Source organism: Schistocerca americana, chromosome 3, assembly GCF_021461395.2.
Source record: "Schistocerca americana isolate TAMUIC-IGC-003095 chromosome 3, iqSchAmer2.1, whole genome shotgun sequence".
NCBI lineage: Eukaryota > Metazoa > Arthropoda > Insecta > Orthoptera > Acrididae > Schistocerca > Schistocerca americana.
In genome coordinates, this window is record NC_060121.1 from 187132148 (window position 1) to 187153827 (window position 21680).

Genomic DNA, 21680 nt, shown 5'->3' on the forward strand with positions numbered 1-21680 from the left:
CTGAAGTCGCAAATGGTGATTGTTTGGGGTCAGTGGAACGCAAGCTACAGGGCACCTGGCTCAGAGCTGTCCTCGAAGTAACCGATTTGTAACAGTTTTTTGTGTCTAATGAATTCAAACAAATGTTAAAAATTAAACGTCACAGATTTTAAAAAGTATATGAGAAAGAGTCATTCATGGACAACATATTAACGAACCATTAATCAAATGTCTTAGATATTATGCTGCAAGCAATTTGGAAACAAACTTCAGAAATATTAATATCGACATTTTAGACATAGTGAGTGGGCAGTTACACGATAGATTCACTTTTTTGGGCACTCTGTGAGTTTTGGAACTTTTAAATTTAGATAATTTCAATCAGTACAAAGAGTGTTTCCCTGAATTTGCAAATTATTGCTGATCAGATCCCGTAAAGCTGCGAAACTGCGTCGATGTTGATTGGTACGTTTCACCTGGTGTTCCAAGTAGCCTCAGACATTTCCTGTGCGATTCAGATCGGATGATTTAGCGGTTCAGTCGAGGCGCAAAAGGATGCTTGAGTGTTAAGTCAAGTGCGATTGTATGCGTGTAGTCGTGTGAACACAGCTGTTGCCATCTAGAAAGACAGGAGTGCCACAGCATACTCGTCATGGAGACGTGCAACAAAGGACAACACTTGGCCACCGAATAGTTAAAATAAACGTCCTGGTCCATACTCATAGTAATATGAACGGTTGGCAACAGGTCACGGTAGTAATATGAACGGTTGGCAACAGGTCACGGTGCGAAAAATATCCTGAAAACATCACAGAACCACCTCTGGCCTCGACTACACCCTCCAGTCAGTGTGGATCAAACGTCTCACTGGGCTGCCTGTCCACTCGACGCCTTGTACCATTCAAAAAGACGCAAAATCGCAATCTTTGGACCACATCACGCTACTTCAGTCAGCTATTGTCCGGCCTATTGAAGACGTGCAGCTTTTCACCGAGAAAAGTCATGGGATATGTTGTGTCTAGACAAGACAGCCTAGACACAATGAGAGGAAGCCGAAAGGCACGCGCTTAAACTCACGCAGGCTGGCGTGAGGTCTGAAACAGGATACGTAATGAATGCTATAAAGAAAAGTACGTAGCTTCTGGAATACTTAACTTTAATCCACATTTGTAGAACATCGTTCTTGATGATACATTAATAGAATCTCAATATCAATTGACTACGGCGCCTTGCTAGGTCGTAGCAAATGTAGCTGAAGGCTATGCTAACTATCGTCTCGGCAAATGAGAGCGTATTTGTCAGTGTAGCGTCGCTAGCAAAGTCGGCTGTACAACTGGGGCGAGTGCCAGGAAGTCTCTCTAGACCTGCCGTGTGGTGGCGCTCGGTCTGTAATTACTGACAGTGGCGACACGCGGGTCCGGCGTATACTAATGGACCGCGGCCGATTTGAAGGCTACCACCTAGCAAGTGTGGTGTCTGGCGGTGACACCACAGGATACCTCCTAATATACTGTCTGACCTCCTTTTACCCAGCGTAGTGCAGTAACTCGACGTGTCATGGACTCAACGAGTTGTTGGAAGTCCCCTGCGAAAATATTAGCCATGCTTCCTCTATAGCCGTTCATAATTGCGAAAGTGTTCCTAGTGCAGGATTTTGTGCTCGAACTGACCTCTAAATTACATCCTATCGGTGTTCGATGGCACTGCCGTCGGGCGATCTGGATGGCTTAACCATACGCTCGAGCTGTCCAGAATACTCTTCTAACAAGGGAACCTCCCCATCGCACCCCACTCGGATTTAGTTATAAGTTGGCACAGTGGATAGGCCTTGAAAAACTGAACACAGATCAATCGAGAAAACAGGAAGAAGTTGTGTGGAACTATGAAAAAAATAAGCAAAATATACAAACTGAGTAGTCCATGCGAAAGACAGGCAACATCAAGAACATTCTGGGCTCAGTAGCGCCGTGGTCCCGTGGTTAGCTTGAGCAGATGCGGAACGAAAGGTCCTTGGTTCAAATCTTCCCTCGAGTGAAAAATTTTATTCTTTATTTTGAGACAATTATCAAAGTTCAGGTACTCACACATAATCAACTTCGCTCTCCAAAATTCCAGGACATGTTCACATTTGCTTGCAGAATTTGACAGTCTACACACGGAAAAATTTGAAAACGTTAAAAACATATGTTTTGACAGAGTACAGGGAAAACTGTGCGACTGTGAAACTATTGCATTTATTTGTTGCAGTTTATGTGACAAACTCTTATGTTTTCATCACGTTTTTCGGAGTGATTATGACATCGACAAGAAAACCTAAATCGGGCAAGGTAGAAGAATCTTTTTACCCATTCGCCAAGTGTACAAGTTAGGTGGGTCGACAACATATTCTTGTCATGTGACGCACATGCCGTCACCAGTGTCATATAGAATATACCAGAGGTGCTTTCCTGTGGAGGAATCGGTTGACCTATGACCTTGAGATCAAATGTTTTCGGTTCCCATGGAGAGGCACGTCCTTTCGTCTACTAATCGCACGGTTTTGCGGTACGGTCGCAAAACACGGACACTAAACTTATTACAGTGATCAGAGACGTCAATGAACGAACAGACAGATCATAACTTTGCGGAAATAAAGAAAGTAAAAATTCTCACTCGAGGGAAGACTTGAACTAAGGACCTGTCTCTCTGGAGCTGTTCACGCTAACCACGGGACCACGGCGCTACTGAGACCGTAGTTTCCTTACTGTTGCCTATCTTTCGCATGGACTACTCAGTTTGTATATTTTGCTTATTTTTTTCATAGTTCCACACAACTTCTTCCTGTTTTCTCGATTGATCTGTGTTCAGTTTCTCAAGGCCTATCCACTGTGCCAACTTATAACTAAATCTGAGGGGGGTGCGATGGGGAGGTTCCCTTGTAAGAATAGTGGCCCGGTGACGTGGCGCATTGTCATCCATAAAAATTCCATTGTTGCTTGGGAACATGACGACCATGAATGACTGCAAATTGTCTCGAACTCTCTCAGTTGGATGTCCACACAGTTATAGAGCCATCACCATCTTGCACAGTTGGCCTTGTTGAGAACTTGGGTCCATGGCCTCGTGGATTCTGCAACACACTCGAACCCTATCATCAGCTTTTAACCGATATGCTCTGACAAGAGAGGCCTCAGACACGGCCAACCGATTCGGTTCAAATTTGGCAGGTCGTTTGTGGACAATCTAAAACGAAGGACTGATATTTTGGGCCAACACCACCGCAATTTTGAGAAAATCACCCCTAAAGGTTATGAAGAGAAATCGATTCAAAATTGGAGGGATCGATAGATACTTGTAAATAGAGCATTTTTCATCATCAGGTATGGGGTCCAAAACGCAAACTTTTCCAGAAATCGAGGAAAGAAACTTTTACAACCGCCGCTTCTGTACCCACATGGTAAACGCATTTCGCCGACAGCGCCGATAGCTCAGTCCTCTGTAAGCAGCGGTGGGGCAAGGTCGTCGTGCCCGTGTCCCGCCTGTTTGAGTACCGCGCGCGCGAGTGTTTACTGTTTACCTTCCGCTGCGGTGAGTGTCACGCGTCCGTGTCTCGTGAGTGCCATGGCGCACTCGTACCGCAAGTCCACAATTAAGATCACATTTCAAGCGGACTACGCAAGACCTCGAGCACTTGACATTGAACGTTTCATCTGGGAGCTATCTCAATCTCCACAAATTGCACGCCCTGTCTATAGGCAGAGGTCTACCCGACGAGAGCGTCGCACCGCTACGAATCAGTGACACAATCCGCTCTCTTGGCACTGAATTCGCATCTGGCATGAAGCGTTCAACAGCCCTTAACTACAGGCGTTTATTGAATCAGATGAGAGCAGAAATAAGTGACCACCGTCTTAGACATCTAGACCTCCTGCAACGGACACGATATGCTAACGTTTGGCGTCACATATCCCCCATTTTGCACAGATACTCCCGATACCACCTACTCTGCCTTACCGCATGTTGGCGGTTTTGGGATTCTTTGTTAATACGGGCATGTTATTTGAGATTCGTTAAGAGTCCCTAATCTCCCCCCCCCTCCCCGAGGAGCAGAGGGGGTTTAGGCCTTTGCCATGTTCAGAACAGAGCGAAGGCCCTGTTCGTCAGCTGTCACCTGCAACCGTGGCGACGAAGCCGGACGTGCCTCACAAGTCTCTTACTGGAGGCCTTACGACCAACCTCACTCGCACCCCCAGTAATGATATCGGACATCCCAGCACCTTTCTTCTACATTTGCCAATTCTTTCTTGAATTAAGCTATATTCATACCGCACTACTACTCACACGCTTGATGATGGCGAGAGCGATATATGCTGCGATGCAAATGAATAGGACGCCAAATGTGATTGAAAGTAAACACCCCACTACAAAGTTGCGTGCTATGTGGTAGACAGTGAATGCCACCACCCTTGATACTGACGTTCAATCTGCATGGTACGTAACTGCTAATGGGAATCAGTTGTGCCAGTCCCGCCTACATCACATCCACCTCGCCGGTTCACCAAGTGAGTGACACGGATGAACATCTTTTCGAATGCGGGTCGGCAAAGGACGTTTGGTATTTGGTGCGTCAGATATTGGCTTTTTTCACACGCAAGACTCCCGACAGGATAACTACCCGATCACTTCTTTTCCCCGATGAGATGTATTTCCCAAGAGCAAAAATGAACTCTGCGAAGTGGGTTAGAGGCCACGCTGTTCACTACCTATTCGGTAATGGCGAAAAGACAGTACCCGATTTTTGGTATTGCCTCAACGAACGGCATTGTGAGATCATCAAAAACCCTAAATACAGGCAATATTTTTCTAATTTTCTTTTTAGCGCATTCCGTAATCCGTATCGTAGCTGGATTATCGATGACATGAGAAGATAACCATAACACCTCTTTCCAGTTCCTTTTTTTTTTATGAGATTGGACAAACAACGGAAACAACACAGCAACGAGACGACAGTCATCGAAAAATTTGCAGCGGGCTATAGTATGGAGCATCCTTATGTCGTAACGGCACGACTTCCTATTATTCTGTTTATGTTGCCGAAGAGGAACGGCTTTCCTTTATCCATTTGTATATAAAAAAAATAGCGCAACGGCCAAGGTAACTAGCTGGTAATCGGAAAACTCAGGTTGTAATCTCGAAGGAACCTAGCGGATGTTATTCTTTTCGTTTGTATTTTTCCATATCTCAATTGATAGGGATAGGAGGGTTAATAAGGTAAGTAAGTCAATAAGGAATGATAATAATAAGGTAGGCAAACTAATTTTCCAAACGCCGTGAGTTAGTAAAGTATGAAACTTTTAAGCCTTGGAACATGGAAACAGCCCCGAGTAAGAGTGCTGCGAATTCTTCACGAGGGATCACAGATAGCCAACCGCGCAAGGCAAGGGACAGAATGCACGCGGGGACAGTTATGTTGTTCCGGTTGCCTCTTCGTCATATCATAGTTGTGAACCTTGAAGAGTGAAGGTGTCCAGCACGAGCCTTATAGAAGTCAATCGGAAAGAGTTGTTTTCCGTCATTAGGCTGCCGCGAACCTCGCGGATACATGTAGTGATTTTTCCATCGTTAATGAGCCGAATGAAATACGTTTTGTGAATGAATACCGTGTTCTTCCGTAAGTAACATATGACGAGTACTGTATGTAGTTTGCAGTAATTAACTCGTCTGTTTATGCCATAGTAACTAGTTATTGTTTGTTGTGTCACGTCTTTCAGGTGCATAATCTGAATAATGGAGGATGTACACCCTTCGACTAGCGCTGTAATACATAGTGTTGGGAGGCTGTCGCAGACGACGGCAAGCGGGAAGTTATGGCTCAAATGGTTCAAATGGCTCTGAGCACTATGCACTTAACGTCTGAGGTCATCAGTAGCCTAGAACTTAGAACTAATTGAACCTAACTAACCTAAGGACATCATACACATCCATGCCCGAGGCAGGATTCGAACCTGCGACCGTAGCGGTCGCTCGGTTCCAGACTGTAGCGCCTAGAACCACTCCGGCCGGCACGGGAAGTTACCGACGCTGTGTTTTGGTTTGTAAAAGTGTTGCAAGACAGATGCATTATCAATGCACTATCGGAAGCAGGCAGTTCTGTTTCTCGACGTTCCAGATTGATAGGAGCGGGTATCGTCGAGCGATTTTTGGAGCTGACGAACGAAATGACTTTTGTTGATACTGAAGTACTATACCTTGAAGACGAAGCAGAAGGTAATTCAGAGGAAGATCCCGACTAGTGAATCGCATAATGGTCATAACACTTTGGAAATCTCCTAGTCACTGGGAATATGTGTTTCGTCTGTTCCCTATGAGTATTACGAACAGGTTACTAAACGATTGAACTACGGCGCTATACCCCTTGAAGTAAAAGTAAAGGCGGTAGCGCTAGCCAGGAATCATCCAAATTGGAACTTACGAATACTGGAAAAGAATGGAGAAACAACAGCCCTGAAGTGGAAGAAGGACTTGAAATTGTGGGAAAGTGACATCGTTAAAGGAGGGACAAGATACGACAAATACCAGGCGATAAATAAGTGGACATACGACCGATTTGTCGAATCTCGTTGTCGTAACGAGAATGTAACAACGAGAATATTTCAGGAGTGGGCTGCAAGTGCAACGCTTCAATATACGGCCAACAAGGATTTTACGTTTGCTGCATCATTATCTTGGGCAAGAAATTTCAAATCGGAGTATAAAATTCGTCAACGGCACGTCACTAAATACGTCTCTCATAAGGAGTTACAAAATATAGAAGGTATACAGAAAGTGGCGGCTCTTTTCAGCACGCAAACGGCGTCACTTATGACCGTTTTTAATCGTGATTACGTGAACAACACCGATCAAACAGGATACGAGTATCGGTTGAACATTCTACACACGTTATCGCATAAGGAAGAAAATCGAATCCTTGTCGCAAAAAACAAACTCACACATTCGTACACGGTGCAATATGCCATCACAGCCTCTGGAAAAGTGTTGCCTAAGGTTTTCCTGTTACATTTGGTCCTCGGGTTATAGAAGAGGTCAATCGTTTAACCGACACGTTGAAAAATGTTTGTCGGCCGCGGTGGTCCAGCGGTTCTAGGCTCTTCAGTCCGGAACCGCGTGACTGCTACGGTCGCAGGTTCGAATCCTGCCTCGGACGTGGAAGTGTGTGATGTCCTTAGGGTTAGGTTTAAGTTGTTCTAAGTTCTAGGGGACTGATGACCTCAGATGTTAAGTCCCATAGTGCTCAGAGCCATTTTTCCGAAAAATGTTTACATTATCTGCTCCAAATCCGGGAAACTGCCGAATGCGATTTACAGAACATTTCTTGAGAATGTTTAAAACCATACGTTTCTGATAACAAGTTCTGTCTAATATTGGATTCCTGGAGTGGGTAAATTAATACTACAATATGTGACACAATGTTTACAGATGGCGAGGGTCAGCCGACGTGCACAGTAAAAGTAATACCGCCAAACGGCACACCTGTGTGTCAGCCGTGTGATGTTTATTTCTATCGCCAAGTTAAAAACGTTATTTCCAGGCTTAAGAATTGCAGTGTTTCTAGAAACCCAACGTGAACTGCAACCGCACGGATGCAATAACTATTCACAGCATAATTAATAACCAACTTTCAGCACCGATTTTTCAGACAATGATATCGTATGCGTGGTACGCATCAAAATTAATTCCCGAAAAAGACATTTTTTAATATGTAAACCAAGTTTGTTTTCCGCCGACTCTTCTGAAGGAAAAATGTAGCTGTCGAAAGATTGCATTCATTAGATGTTCCTGGTGCCGTGAGTATATTTGTTTCGAAAGTTTATATGACAAATACCATCCATCTAGTCGATCGAGGACAAGTGAGGACACGTAACAGTGACTGGAAGAGCCATTGTAAAGTGATCTGGAGTAACATTTTAGTTGGCCGGCCGGAGTGGCCGTGCGGTTCTAGGCGCTACAGTCTGGAACCGCGTGACCGCTACGGTCGCAGGTTCGAATCCTGCCTCGGGCATGGATGTGAGTGATGTCCTTAGGTTAGTTAGGTTTAAGTAGTTCTAAGTTCTAGGGGACTGATGACCACAGCAGTTGAGTCCCATAGTGCTCAGAGCCATTTTTTTTGAACATTTTAGTTGTTTACTATCCCAAGAGGTTTGAGAAATTTATTTGCCTACCTTACTGTAATCATTCCTTATTGATTTACTTACCTTATTAACCCTGCTATCCCTATCAATTGATATATGGAAAAATACATACGAAAAGAAGAACATCAGCTAGGTTTCTTCCAGATTCGAACCTGGGTTCTCCGATTACACACCAGTTACCTCGGCCGTTGCGCTATCGGCGCTGGCAGCGAAAAAGCGTTAACCATGTGGATACAGAAGGGGCAGTTGTAAAAGTTTCTTACCTCGATTTCTGGAAAAGTATGCGTTTTTCGGACCCCATACCTGATGATTAAAAATGCTCTATTTACAATTATCTATCGATCCCACCAATTATGAGTCGATTGGTCGTCATAACCTTTAGGGGTGATTTTCTCAAAATTGCGGGGGTGTTGACCCAGAATATCTTAAATTCCTTCGTTTTAGGTTGTACACAAGCGACTTGCCAAATTTGAGCCGAATCGGTTGGTCGTATCTGAGGCTTTTTCCTTGTGAGCCCAGGAGAGGTGCTGCAGGCGATGTCCTACTGTTAGCAAAGGTACTCGCTTCAGTCGTCTTCTGCCATAGCGCTTTAACGCCAGGTTTCACTGCACTGCTCTAACAGGTACGTTCGTCGTACGTCCTGCAATCATTTGTGGTCATTTCAGGCAGTGTTGCTTGTCTGTTAGCACTGACACTTTACACAAATGCTGCTGCTCTCGGTCGTTAAGTGAAGGCCGTCGGCCACTGCACTGTTCGTGGTGAGAAGTAATGCCTGAATGTGTTATTGTCGGCACACTCTTGACATTGTGGATCTCGGAATACTAAATTTTGTAACGATTTCCGGAATGGAATGTCCCGGTCGTCTGGCTTCAACTACCATTCTGCATTGACAGCCTGTTAATTTCCGTCATGTGGCCATAATCACATCAGAACCCTTTTCACATAATTCATCTGAGCGCAGAGGACAGCTCCGCCAATGCACTGCTCTTTTATACCCTGTGTAGGCGATACTACTGTCATCTGTATACGTGCATATTGCTGTCCCATGAATGACATTGCATCCAGTTCCCTTCACATTGTTCTCTTGGAAACTGATTCAGGTGGACCAGCATTCATTGCCAATTCCTGTTGGGTTTGAAATCGATTGTCATTTTCAAGTCTTCTGACCATGTTGGCTACTACTTTTCTACGACGATTGTTTGTGCGCCTTATTTCGTGGCTGCATGTAGCACACCGTTGCTGCTAGATGCGTTGGATAGTGCTTACTGCTACACATCAGACCAGGTAAATTCACTCACCATGAGGTCGTACCCACGTTTAAACACGGCAGGTCATTTCCGACATTCCTACTATCGTTTTCATCAAGTGGGAAGAGTACGATAAACACCTTTACAGGCTTCTACGATCAGAAACATGGTTCAAATGGCTCTGAGCACTATGGGACTTTACTTCTGAGGTCATCACTCCCCTAGAACTTAGAACTACTTAAACCTAACTGACCTAAGGACATCACACACATCCATGCTCGAGGCAGGATTCGAACCTCCGACCGTAGCGGTCGCTCGGTTCCAGACTGTAGCGCCTAGAACCGCTTGGCCACATTGGCTGGCTTCTACGATCACACAAAACTAACTGTTTCCTGTTGCTGCAAGCACTGACTTGTAGACACTTTTTCTGAAAATTTTATTAAAATTGTTACTGGTCACAGTAAAACGTAAAAGGTGTTGGATTATACGAGGGTTATTCGGAAAGTAAGGAACGATCGGTCTCGAAATGGAAAATACAGTGAAAATTTGGTGAAGCTTTGCACAGATATGTTGGGCACTGTGTTTAGTACACACGTTGATCGCATCATGTCCCTCTTCTCAGTTCTGAGCTCACAGTGAGAACGTAAAGATGGCTAGAAATTAGCGTCTCCCGCCAAGTATGAGGACCTGGCGAAAGATTTCGCCTGAAGCTGTGCAATACACATAACATAACTGTCATGTGGTTCGTTCTACACGACAATTCTCGGCCGCACTCTGCAGGGGCAATGAAGATGCTCCTGCAGCGTTTTCAGTGGGAAGTGTTTGATCACCTACAACACAGCTCATAATTGGCTACCCCTGAGGTTCATCTCTGTTCAAATGAACCGCTGACTATGAAGACAATATTTTGACACAGACAACGAACTGCAGTCCATAGTAGAAAATAGTCGAAAAGCACTGCCGGCTGTCTTCTATAACGAGGGAATTGAAAAGTTGGTACAAAACGCTATGACAGATGTCTGAGTCTTAGCGGCGACTGTGTAGAGGAGTAGCTGGAAGGTATAGCTAACCGTTGCAAATGAAACAGTTTTGATTTTCACAGTGGTTTCCATTTTGCGACCTATCGTTCGTTGCTTTCTGAATAACCCTCGTAAGCCTTTATTTTACACTTGTCAATGGAACAAAATTTGTCGAACCGCTCCATAGGACTGTGCTAAATATAGTCCGTTTAAAATTACTTGTAGATGACGTCTGTCACTTGGCGCTACAATGTTGCCACTTCGGCTACTGCTTGGTTAAAGGCGACACACGAACAAGACGTGTCACTCCACAAGTGGTGAAATGCTGTCTTGCAACAGGAAGCAGTGTTGGAAGCTGCTGCCATCAGATATGACTGGAATGTGATATGCTCTGTCCACAGCTGATATAAATGACCAATGACTGGACTGCGACAGACAAAGCGTTTTGGAGACCTGAATTTACGCTCGTGTCCTAATCTAACCACGACCTCTTGATGTGCAATGTGTCTGAGAAAACGGAGGTCAGAGATATGCAGCAAAACTATTAATCGTGTTTGCTTTGCTCGCAGTGATTAAAGCGATCTGTACGAGTAAACTCAAGACGGAAAATAATCAGTTTTAGCGCTAAAAGCGAACTGTAACGTCGCACTTTTGCTATGTAAACTGATGAGACACCGCCCAATGAACACTCCTGGTTGGAACTCATTTTACAGGTTTTAGGCGACATGCAGATTCTTAAAGAAAGAAGAATGATTGGAACAGAAATAGGAACAAATAAAACAGTGAATACGACGATGAGAATGATGCACCAAAAGATTAAAAATAAAAATTACACTGAAATCAATCAGTTGAAAACAATAATAATGAGAGACATGGCTGTTGATATACTTTCCGGGATGTGAGGTCGTGGTCCAAGAGCTTTTCTGCTCCTTACGTTTCGTCCAGAACTGCGCTGGACTTCCTCAGAGGCGCTGCTCCGCTGAGTCTTGCCGACTGCAGTTCTGTGTGTGTGTGTTTTATCACATGTGATGAAACGTGAAATAAAGGAACCGGACCTAGGATTCGGAATCCAAACACAACAAGAAAAAAGCCAGACAAGGAAAAGTAAGTTAACTGACCATTTGTTGTGGCAGTCTGGCAACAGCGAACAGTTCGGGCGTGACGTTGAGCGCTCTGATTGGGGGAAGCCACTTCCAACACGTGAAGACTACAGTAAATATGATGTCGTCCGGAGAGCGAGGCATCAAAGTAAGGTTGGAACCTTGTAACGGAACCATAAGAAAAGATGTGAAGATGGTATCTTTCGGACATGTCCGAAAGCACAAATACCATTGGTGGTTTTGCAGCTCTCGAAAAGATAGTCGCTTCAATCAGCATCGACATAGCCACACCGAGAAACGTTTCGCTACGCCGTCGCATGGTATCTTCTACTTCCAGCCGAGCGCAGTACGCTCAGCTCAGTCAGCGATCATCGAGTAAGACGACAGCATTGTCTTTGTAATGTTCTCGTCGACACTGTAGAGTCTTATGCCATAGGAATCAAGGGAGAGGATATTGTTTGATGACCAGTACCCTCTTCCTACAACACAACTGCACACATGTATTAGCAGGGTTCTTTATTTAATTAAACAGATAGCAGATACTTAACTTTAAGAGTCCATGTGTTGAGGTACAAGCTCTTCTATATTGGTCCTCGTTAGCCTCACTGGTGAAGTACGAGTCCGGCTATAACCACTAATCTGGTCGCAGTGCACTGACAGAAGCCAACTTGTAGAGTGGGTTAGTGTGCCAGTGACTGAGCGGCTGATCTGGAGACTGAGACAGCGCTAGTGACTGAGACTGTGGCCCTCCGGTCAGCGGTGGCGATCTAAATACTTGCCGTCGAGAGGGCGTTGGCGGCGTGTTGCTTGCGAGACTGTCTTTGGCCTCTCTCTCTGATAGGCGCACTTGATCCGGCGCCTACTATCAATCTTTTCACTACATGTTTTCCAACTGGTGTGCTGTCGACAGCTTACACCAGTATAGTCTTCGAGTAGGCCAGCTGTGTGATCTGTGTATTAGGCAGAACACTGCATGAAAGTCTTTGTGAAATGTACTAGCTAAGCAAGGCACTTGTAATTTGTCTGCTTCAAGTGATATGTCAATGGTGAAAATACTCAGGACATTCCTGTGGAAATGGATTGTACAAAGTTAAGTAACTGTTTAGCTATGCTGTAATAAAGTGAATTAACAATTTATGTGTTACAGTAGCCACTCGTTCTCCTTCCAGAGTAAAATAAAAAAACCACCATTGTACGATGAGTGTATTTTCGTATGGTACAGCAGTAAAGCTCTGCGTCACACCATTTGGGAGGCATACAGACAGTCGTTTTCCAATCACTCTTTTTGCAATTGGAACAGGAAAGGAAATGGCTAGTGGTGGTACAGGGTACCCTCTGCCACACAATTGCCACAGCACATGGTCAGTTAATTTACAGTGTTTGGATTTCGAACCCTGGGTCTGACTACCTTATTTCGCATTTCATCACACATGATAGCGCACACACCTTATGGTACTCGAGAATGGATTCAGTAGTGACCGTGTAGCAGGTTAATTCCGCTTTTGGCTGCCACTACTCCTGGATGATGATGTTTCGACTGTGGGGCGCTCAACTGCTCGGTCGTCAGTGCCTGTACAAAGACCCAATTTTTACACAGTCCAATCTAGCAACTGTCACGAATGATGATGATGATGATGATGATGAAAATGAGATGACGAGGACAAAACACCTACTCCCTGGGCAGAGAAAATCCCCAACCCGGCCAGGAATCGAACCCGGGACTCCCTGTTCCAGAGGCAGCAACACTAGCCACTTGACAACGAGTGTAACCGGAAGCCGGCAAACAGCTCACATCGTTATGGCCATTGGTCTGCTACTGGAAATAAAACCCAGCCCGGCGGCTGGATTGACAGTTCATTTCATTGACAGTTCATTTCTTGTCATCTCGTTCAGGTCGAGGTTTGTTCCGCTGGTCCGCATCTTCCGAACACGAGAGTTCGACGCCGCAGGTGTCCCTGAGACGTATATCGCATGGGGAAGATGCGGACCACTGGCAGAACACCCGCTGACAACGAGATGACAACGAATCGCCGGGAACGACGATCGGATGGACGTGAACGGGTATGGACATAACCTCATGAATCCATGGACCCGTCTCCTTGTCGACGGTGGATTCTTTCGTCGCTAGTTTTACTTAACTATCGGTTGGGTGATGTTCATTAAGCACAATGGATTGAGATACTACTACTCGTTTATCATACCTTTTGTAGTAAGGTATTATACACCGAAGCGCCAAAGAAACTGGTATAGGCGTACGTATTCAAAAATAGATATATGTAAACAGGCAGAATGCGGCGCTGTGATCGGCAACGCCTGCACAGGGCAACAAGTGTCTAGCGCAGTTGTTAGAGCGGTTACTGATGCTACAATTGCAGGTTATCAAGATTTCAGTGAGTTTGAACGTGGTGTTATAGTCGGCGCACGAGCGATTGGACACAGCATCTCTGAGGTTGCAATGAAGTGGGTATTTTCCCGTACGATCATTCCACGAGTGTACCGTGAATATGAGGAATCCGTTAAAACATCAGATCTATGACAATACTGCAACCGGAAAGAGATCCTGCAAGAGCGGGACCAACGATGACTGAAGAGAATCGTTCAACGTGACAGAAGTGCAACCCCTCCGAAAATTGCTGCAGATTTCACTGCTGCGCCTTCAACAAGTGTCAGCATGCGAACCATTCAACGAACAGTCCTTGATGACTGCACGACACATAGCTTTACGCCTCGCCTGGACCCGTCATCACCGACATTGGCCTGTTGATGAATGGAAACATGTTGCCTGGTCGGACGAGTCTGGTTTGAAATTTTATCGAGCGGATGGACGCGTACGGGTATGAAGACAACCTCATGAATCCATGGATCCTAAAAGTCAACAGGGGACTGTTCAAGCAGGTGGAGGTCTGCAGTGGTGTGGGCCGTGTTCCCCTGTGCAGTTCAAGTGGCAGGGGACCCCTGATATGTCTAGATACGACTCTGACACGTGACACATACGTAAGCATGATGTCTGATCACCTGCATCCATTCATGTTAATTGTGCATTCCGATGGACTTGGGCAATTCTAGTAGGACAATGCGAGACCTCACACGTCCAGAATTGCTACAAAGTGGCAGCAGGAACGCTCTTCTGAGTTTAAACACTTCCGCTGGCCACCAGACTCCACAGACATGAACATTATTGAGCATGTCTGGGATCCCTTGCAACGTGCTGTTCAGGAAAGGTCTCCACCCCTCGTACTCTTACGGATTTGTGGACAGCCGGGCAGGATTCATGGTGTCAATTCCCTCCAGCATTACTAGACATTAAGCGAGTCCATGACAAGTCGTGTTGCGGCAGTTCTGCGTACTCTTGAAGGGGGGGGGGGGGATAGTTTCTTTGGCTCTTCAGTGTTAACAATAGTAATAAAATTATGGCACGAGATTCGAATAAAATTTCAGTCCTGGACGACATTCGCCGCGTGCAAATCACTGTTCTACATTCTGCCAACACACGTCCGTAAATTTTAGCACACTGCACGGCTTCTCCGACTGGGAATTAGCGACCGGCCACATCTGAAGACTCCACATTGACGACTGCCGCGAGGACGCTATGGTTAAAAAAGATAGTGATATTTTAATTCTAAGTAACTAGTGTTCTTCGGTATTTGTTTGGTGTCGGTTATAACAGGTGTTTTCCATTTTTTACTAATAACCGAGTAAAATACCGAAACATCAGTTAACTCTAGCAGCTGCGCTAAAATTTTTCTATTTTAAGTATACTTTTTTTAAAAAAAGGACTACTTTTTGTTCGTAATGTTTGTATTGGTTTGAAATATTGTGTTATATAGAAAATGGGAAAAGCGATCAGTGCTGTTTGAATAACAACGAGTGTAACCTCCCCACCGAAAATTATGTATAGCAAAGTTAAATAAACAATGGAGCCACGATGCAATATCGTCCCCACAGAAATATTTAAATAAAAAAATAATAAAAATTGGAGCCAAGTGTGACCTTCCCGCAATGAAATCTATTGATAATGACAATTAAATGTAAGAATCGCAATCTGACCCAAATGTGAGCTCCCCACAAAAATAATGAAAGACATGCAAAATGTTGCAAAGTCAGTTCCCCACAAAATGTAAGATAATTCAATGATAATGAAATCTCAGTGACAATGAAAACGCAAATAGACCGAAATGTCGATCTTTTGGCCCTGTACAATAATCCGAATTCTTACCTCAGTAAAACTGCATGTGCTCTTATTTTTCGCCATAGCTTGGAGGAAATGCATCGCAAATATTTTTTTTTTATTTAACTGAAACTTTTGTTAAGGGAAATATTTTTTTTAATTAAATGGCTCTTTTGTTAAAATACTTTCAAAACAAAATTATTATTGGGTCACTTCTTGAAAATTAATTACAATAAATATACATTACATTATCTGATGTACGCAATGCAGCTTCGTTACCTTATTTAACAATATACCTCATTTAGCATCTTGACCAGAGACCCATGTCGATGCCCGCGGACTGCGTCCCACTCACGACTCTAGCCGCAACTGTACAAGACTACAACTGCCGACAGACTGCTACGTACAACAACTGCCGACTCCCTACATGCAACTGCTCTCTCGCAACTAAATCATCTCGCACGCGCTACTACTCTCTGGTCAGAGATTGTCATGGCTCGCCATCGCTGCATACGTGTTTCACGAGCATAAAACACATGGCATAAGAATAGGTTGAGCATTACTGAGACTGTAATGTCCCTGTTGCCGTGTGTCGTGGCTTAAGGTACGCGTGTACGGGCAGCGTGCAAGACCTGCCCCCACCTGGTATGTACGATGATTTCTCGCTGTCGCGCCGGCCATCCGTTGTATTGCGAATGCCACCAGCTCTAGTCTGGAAACCTTTTTAGGGAGTGACGTAGCAATAAAGTACAATGTTTCAATTGCTATAACAGATTGAAGATTTGTCTGCCATTCCTATGAAATAAGAAAGAGGAAGGAAATTATGTTAATAGTAATAAATTAAAAACTCATCAACAATTCATTCATAGTATACGATAAAAATAGAAAGTAACTGATCTGCTGTCTCTGTCTACATAATATGCCTTTACCCGCTTGTAGCTCTTGAAAACGGACAAATTAACATTAACCCTCATTTTAACCCTTTAGTAATGACTATTCGTAATGCCCAAAATAGTGGTACGATCCCTGATTACAACATGATTTCTGACCACAGTTTCAAAAATTGAATCAATAGGAGAATGTTTTATAGTATTCAATCACTTATTATTTTTCGAGAAAATCAGCTAACATCGGGAAGACCATGTTGTCCTTTATTTGCCTATTTAATTTAATATATTGATTCTATGTGTCTTGAAATTGACAGAGTCAAAATGTTTCAATCTTTCCTCGATTTCTACATTTATTACAGAAAGTAAAAGGAATAAAAAATCGAAAATTGGTTATTCCAGAAATCGGCTATTTTCAGTGGTTTTAACAGCCAGGTAAAACTGGCGTGGAAAAAAAGAAACGATATAAACGAAAACCGATTGCTTCAGCGATAACTACCAGCCATAGCTTGGCGCACGCTCGGAAACACGCAACCACAACACTCTTTGCTGAAGGCAGAAATGCTTAACCGCGAGTTCTCACACCTCTCGGAGGTTGTATCTCATGTATCGATCTAGATACAACAACAGTGTCCTCATACCTTCGATTTGGAACCCAGATTGTTTGTTTTATTGTTTAATACTATTCTGGGTCAATTTATTCGCTTTATCGGTTAACACGACGGCTGATGCTTTGAAGATATCGCCCTCTAGCTCTACCATGAGTTCGAGTCCATGAACAATGGGACTGTTTCGCTTTCAGACTGATCATATGAAATTACCCTCGTACCAGCAGTTTCTCTGGCCAGATTATTTGTTCGAGGTTCCTTGTTTGTCTGTGGACAGTGCAGCTACATCTGCAGCCATGTGAAGCTCATTCAGTTCATCACGTTCGCCTTGGGTGAGATGTATCCGATCTCCTTCCTTTGTATCTACAAATCCCTTATCGCAATTACACGGGCTATCTTTTCCACAGGTTATCCTCTTCGTTACGTGAAAAGTGACCTAACAAGTCACCTCAAACGGAGTTGTCTTCTTTTTTTCCTGCCTACTATGCCAAGACACATACTCTACTAATAGGGAAACTTGATTTGTTCCATCCCTGTTAAATCCATGAGAGATAAAACTTCTAGACTGTTTACGTTGACTTTTTACTCGGCTAACACGACTGTAACCCCAAGGTCATCGATCTCTGACGTATGTTGTAAGTGTTTCTCAGTTTGTATGTACTTTTTCCACAGCTGATCCTGGGTGTACTTCCATTTGTGCTGTGTTCCTACAACGTAAATCCTTGCCCCAGTTGAGTTCGTTGCAGCCCAGATGTTATCCGAAACTAGTCCTATTTTTCTTGTTGCGCGCTTGCGTACGGTGCTATCTCGTCCATGAAAGCGTCTCTGTGTTGTTTGGTTTTGTAGGTCAGAATGCGTTGCTCCTTATCTCCGGCGAGTGAATGTTGCCGGTATTTATAAGTGCCCTTGATAAGGCAGTTACTTCTCTCAACGGCTCCTTTACTGCAGCGGCTGCTTCTATACGTTGTTGAATTGATTACTAGTCATAGCCTTCTTTTTCAGCCCCCTCCAGTCGATCACTCGATGAGAGATCCGTGCCCAAAGACTGGAAAGGTGCACAGATCACACCAATATTCAAGAAAGGTAGTAGGGGTAATCCACTAAATTATAGGCCCATTTCGTTAACTTCGGTATGCAGCAGTATTTTGGAACATATAGTGTGATCGAACATTATGAATTACCTGGAAGAAAACGGTCTATTGACACACAGTCAACATGGTTCCTGTGAAAAACAACTATCTCTTTATTCATATGAAGTACTGAGTGCTAATGACAAGGGACTTCAAATCGATTCCGTATTTCTAGGTTTCCGGAAGGTTTTTGACCCTGTACCACACAAGCGGCTCGTAGTGAAATTGCGTACCCATAGAATATTGTCTCAGTTATGTGAGGTAGGGTAGGGTAGGAAGATTTTTCTGTTTAGAAAAAGTGACAAAAAGCAGATTTCAGAGTACCTGTTGGCTCAACACAAAAGTTTTGTCTCAAGTACAGATAGTGTTGAGGATCAGTGGACAAAGTTCAAAACCGTCGTACATTATGCGTTAGATGAGTATGTGCCAAGCAAGATCGTAAGAGATGGGAAAGAGCCACCGTGGTACAACAACCGAGTTAGAAAACTGCTGCGGAAGCAAAGGGAACTTCACAGCAAACATAAACATAGCCAAAGCCTTGCAGACAAACAAAAATTACGCGAAGCGAAATGTAGTGTGAGGAGGGCTATGCGAGAGGCGTTCAATGAATTCGAAAGTAAAGTTCTATGTACTGACTTGGCAGAAAATCCTAAGAAATTTTGGTCTTATGTCAAAGCGGTAGGTGGATCAAAACAAAATGTCCAGACACTCTGTGACCAAAATGGTACTGAAACAGAGGATGACAGACTAAAGGCCGAAATACTAAATGTCTTTTTCCAAAGTTGTTTCACAGAGGAAGATTGCACTGTAGTTCCTTCTCTAGATTGTCGCACAGATGACAAAATGGTAGATATCGAAATAGACGACAGAGGGATAGAGAAACAATTAAAATCGCTCAAAAGAGGAAAGGCCTCTGGACCTGATGGGATACCAGTTCAATTTTACACAGAGTACGCGAAGGAACTTGCCCCCCTTCTTGCAGCGGTGTACCGTAGGTCTCTAGAAGAGCGTAGCGTTCCAAAGGATTGGAAAAGGGCACAGGTCATCCCCGTTTTCAAGAAGGGACGTCGAACAGATGTGCAGAACTATAGACCTATATCTCTAACGTCGATCAGTTGCAGAATTTTGGAACACGTATTGTGTTCGAGTATAATGACTTTTCTGGAGACTAGAAATCTACTCTGTAGGAATCAGCATGGGTTTCGAAAAAGACGGTCATGTGAAACCCAGCTCGCGCTATTCGTCCACGAGACTCAGAGGGCCATAGACACGGGTTCACAGGTAGATGCCGTGTTTCTTGACTTCCGCAAGGCGTTCGATACAGTTCCCCACAGTCGTTTAATGAACAAAGTAAGAGCATATGGACTATCAGACCAATTGTGTGATTGGATTGAGGAGTTCCTAGATAACAGGACGCAGCATGTTATTCTCAATGGAGAGAAGTCTTCCGAAGTAAGAGTGATTTCAGGTGTGCCGCAGGGGAGTGTCATAGGACCGTTGCTATTCACAATATACATAAATGACCTGGTGGATGACATCGGAAGTTCACTGAGGCTTTTTGCAGATGATGCTGTGGTGTACCGAGAGGTTGTAACAATGGAAAATTGTATTGAAATGCAGGAGGATCTGCAGCGAATTGACGCATGGTGCAGGGAATGGCAATTGAATCTCAATGTAGACAAGTGTAATGTGCTGCGAATATACAGAAAGATAGATCCTTTATCATTTAGCTACAAAATAGCAGGTCAGCAACTGGAAGCAGTTAATACCATAAATTATCTGGGAGTACGCATTAGGAGTGATTTAAAATGGAATGATCATATAATGTTGATCGTCGGTAAAGCAGATGCCAGACTGAGATTCATTGGAAGAATCCTAAGGAAATGCAATCCGAAAACAAAGGAAGTAGGTTACAGTACGCTTGTTCGCCCACTGCTTGAATACTGCTCAGCAGTGTGGGATCCGTACCAGATAGGGTTGATAGAAGAGATAGAGAAGATCCAACGGAGAGCAGCGCGCTTCGTTACAGGATCATTTAGTAATCGCGAAAGCGTTACGGAGATGATAGATAAACTCCAGTGGAAGACTCTGCAGGAGAGACGCTCAGTAGCTCGGTACGGGCTTTTATTGAAGTTTCGAGAACATACCTTCACCGGAGAGTCAAGCAGTATATTGCTCCCTCCTACGTATATCTCGCGAAGAGACCATGAGGATAAAACCAGAGAGATTAGAGCCCACACAGAGGCATACCGACAGTCCTTCTTTCCACGAACAATACGAGACTGGAATAGAGGGAGAACCGATAGAGGTACTGAAGGTACCCTCCGCCACACACCGTCGGGTGGCTTGCGGAGTATGGACGTAGACGTAGATGTAGATGTAGATGACTGGATTTGTGATTTCCTGTCAGAGAGGTCAAAGTCGTAGTAATTGACAGAAAGTCATCAAGTTAAACAGAAGTGATTTCTGGCGTTCCCCATGGTAGTTTTATGGGCCCTTTGCTGTTTCTTATCTATATAAACGATTTAGGAGACAATCTGAGCAACCGTCTTCGGTTGTTTGCAGATGACGCTGTCGTTTATCAAGTAATAAAGTCATCAGAAGACCAAAACAAACTGCAAAACGATTTGGAAAAAATATCTGAATGGTGCGAAAAGTGGCAGCTGACCCTAAGTGTGAGGTCATCCAAATGAGTGCTAAAAGGAACTCGTTAAACTTCGATTACACGATAAATCAGTCTAACCTAAAAGCCGTAAATTCAACTAAATGCCTAGGTATTACAATTACTAACAACTTAAATTGGAAGGAACACACAGAAAATGTTGTGGGGAAGGCTAACCAAAGACTGCGTTTTATTGGCAGGACACTTAGAATATGTAACAGACCTACTAAGGAGACTGCCTGCACTACGCTTGTCAATCCTCTTTTAAAATACTGCTGTGCGGTGTGGGATCCTTACCAGATAGGACTGACGGAGTACATCGAAAAAGTTCAAAGAAAGGCAGCACGTTTTGTATTATCTCGAAATATGGGAGAGAGTGTCACAGAAATGGTACAGGATTTGGGCTGGACATCATTAAAAGAAAGGCGTTCTTCGCTGCTGCGGAATCTTCTCACGAAATTCCAATCACCAACTTTCTCCTCCGAATGCGAAAATATTTTGTTGACACCGACCTACACAGGGAGGAACGATCACCACGATAAAATAACGGAAATCAGAGCTCTTACGGAAAGATATAGGTGTTCGTTCTTTCCGCGCGCTATACGAGATTGGAATAATAGAGAATTGTGAAGGTGGTTGATGGACCCTCTGCCAAGCACGTAAGTGTGATTTGCAGAGTATTCATATAGATGTAGATGTAGATGTAGATGAA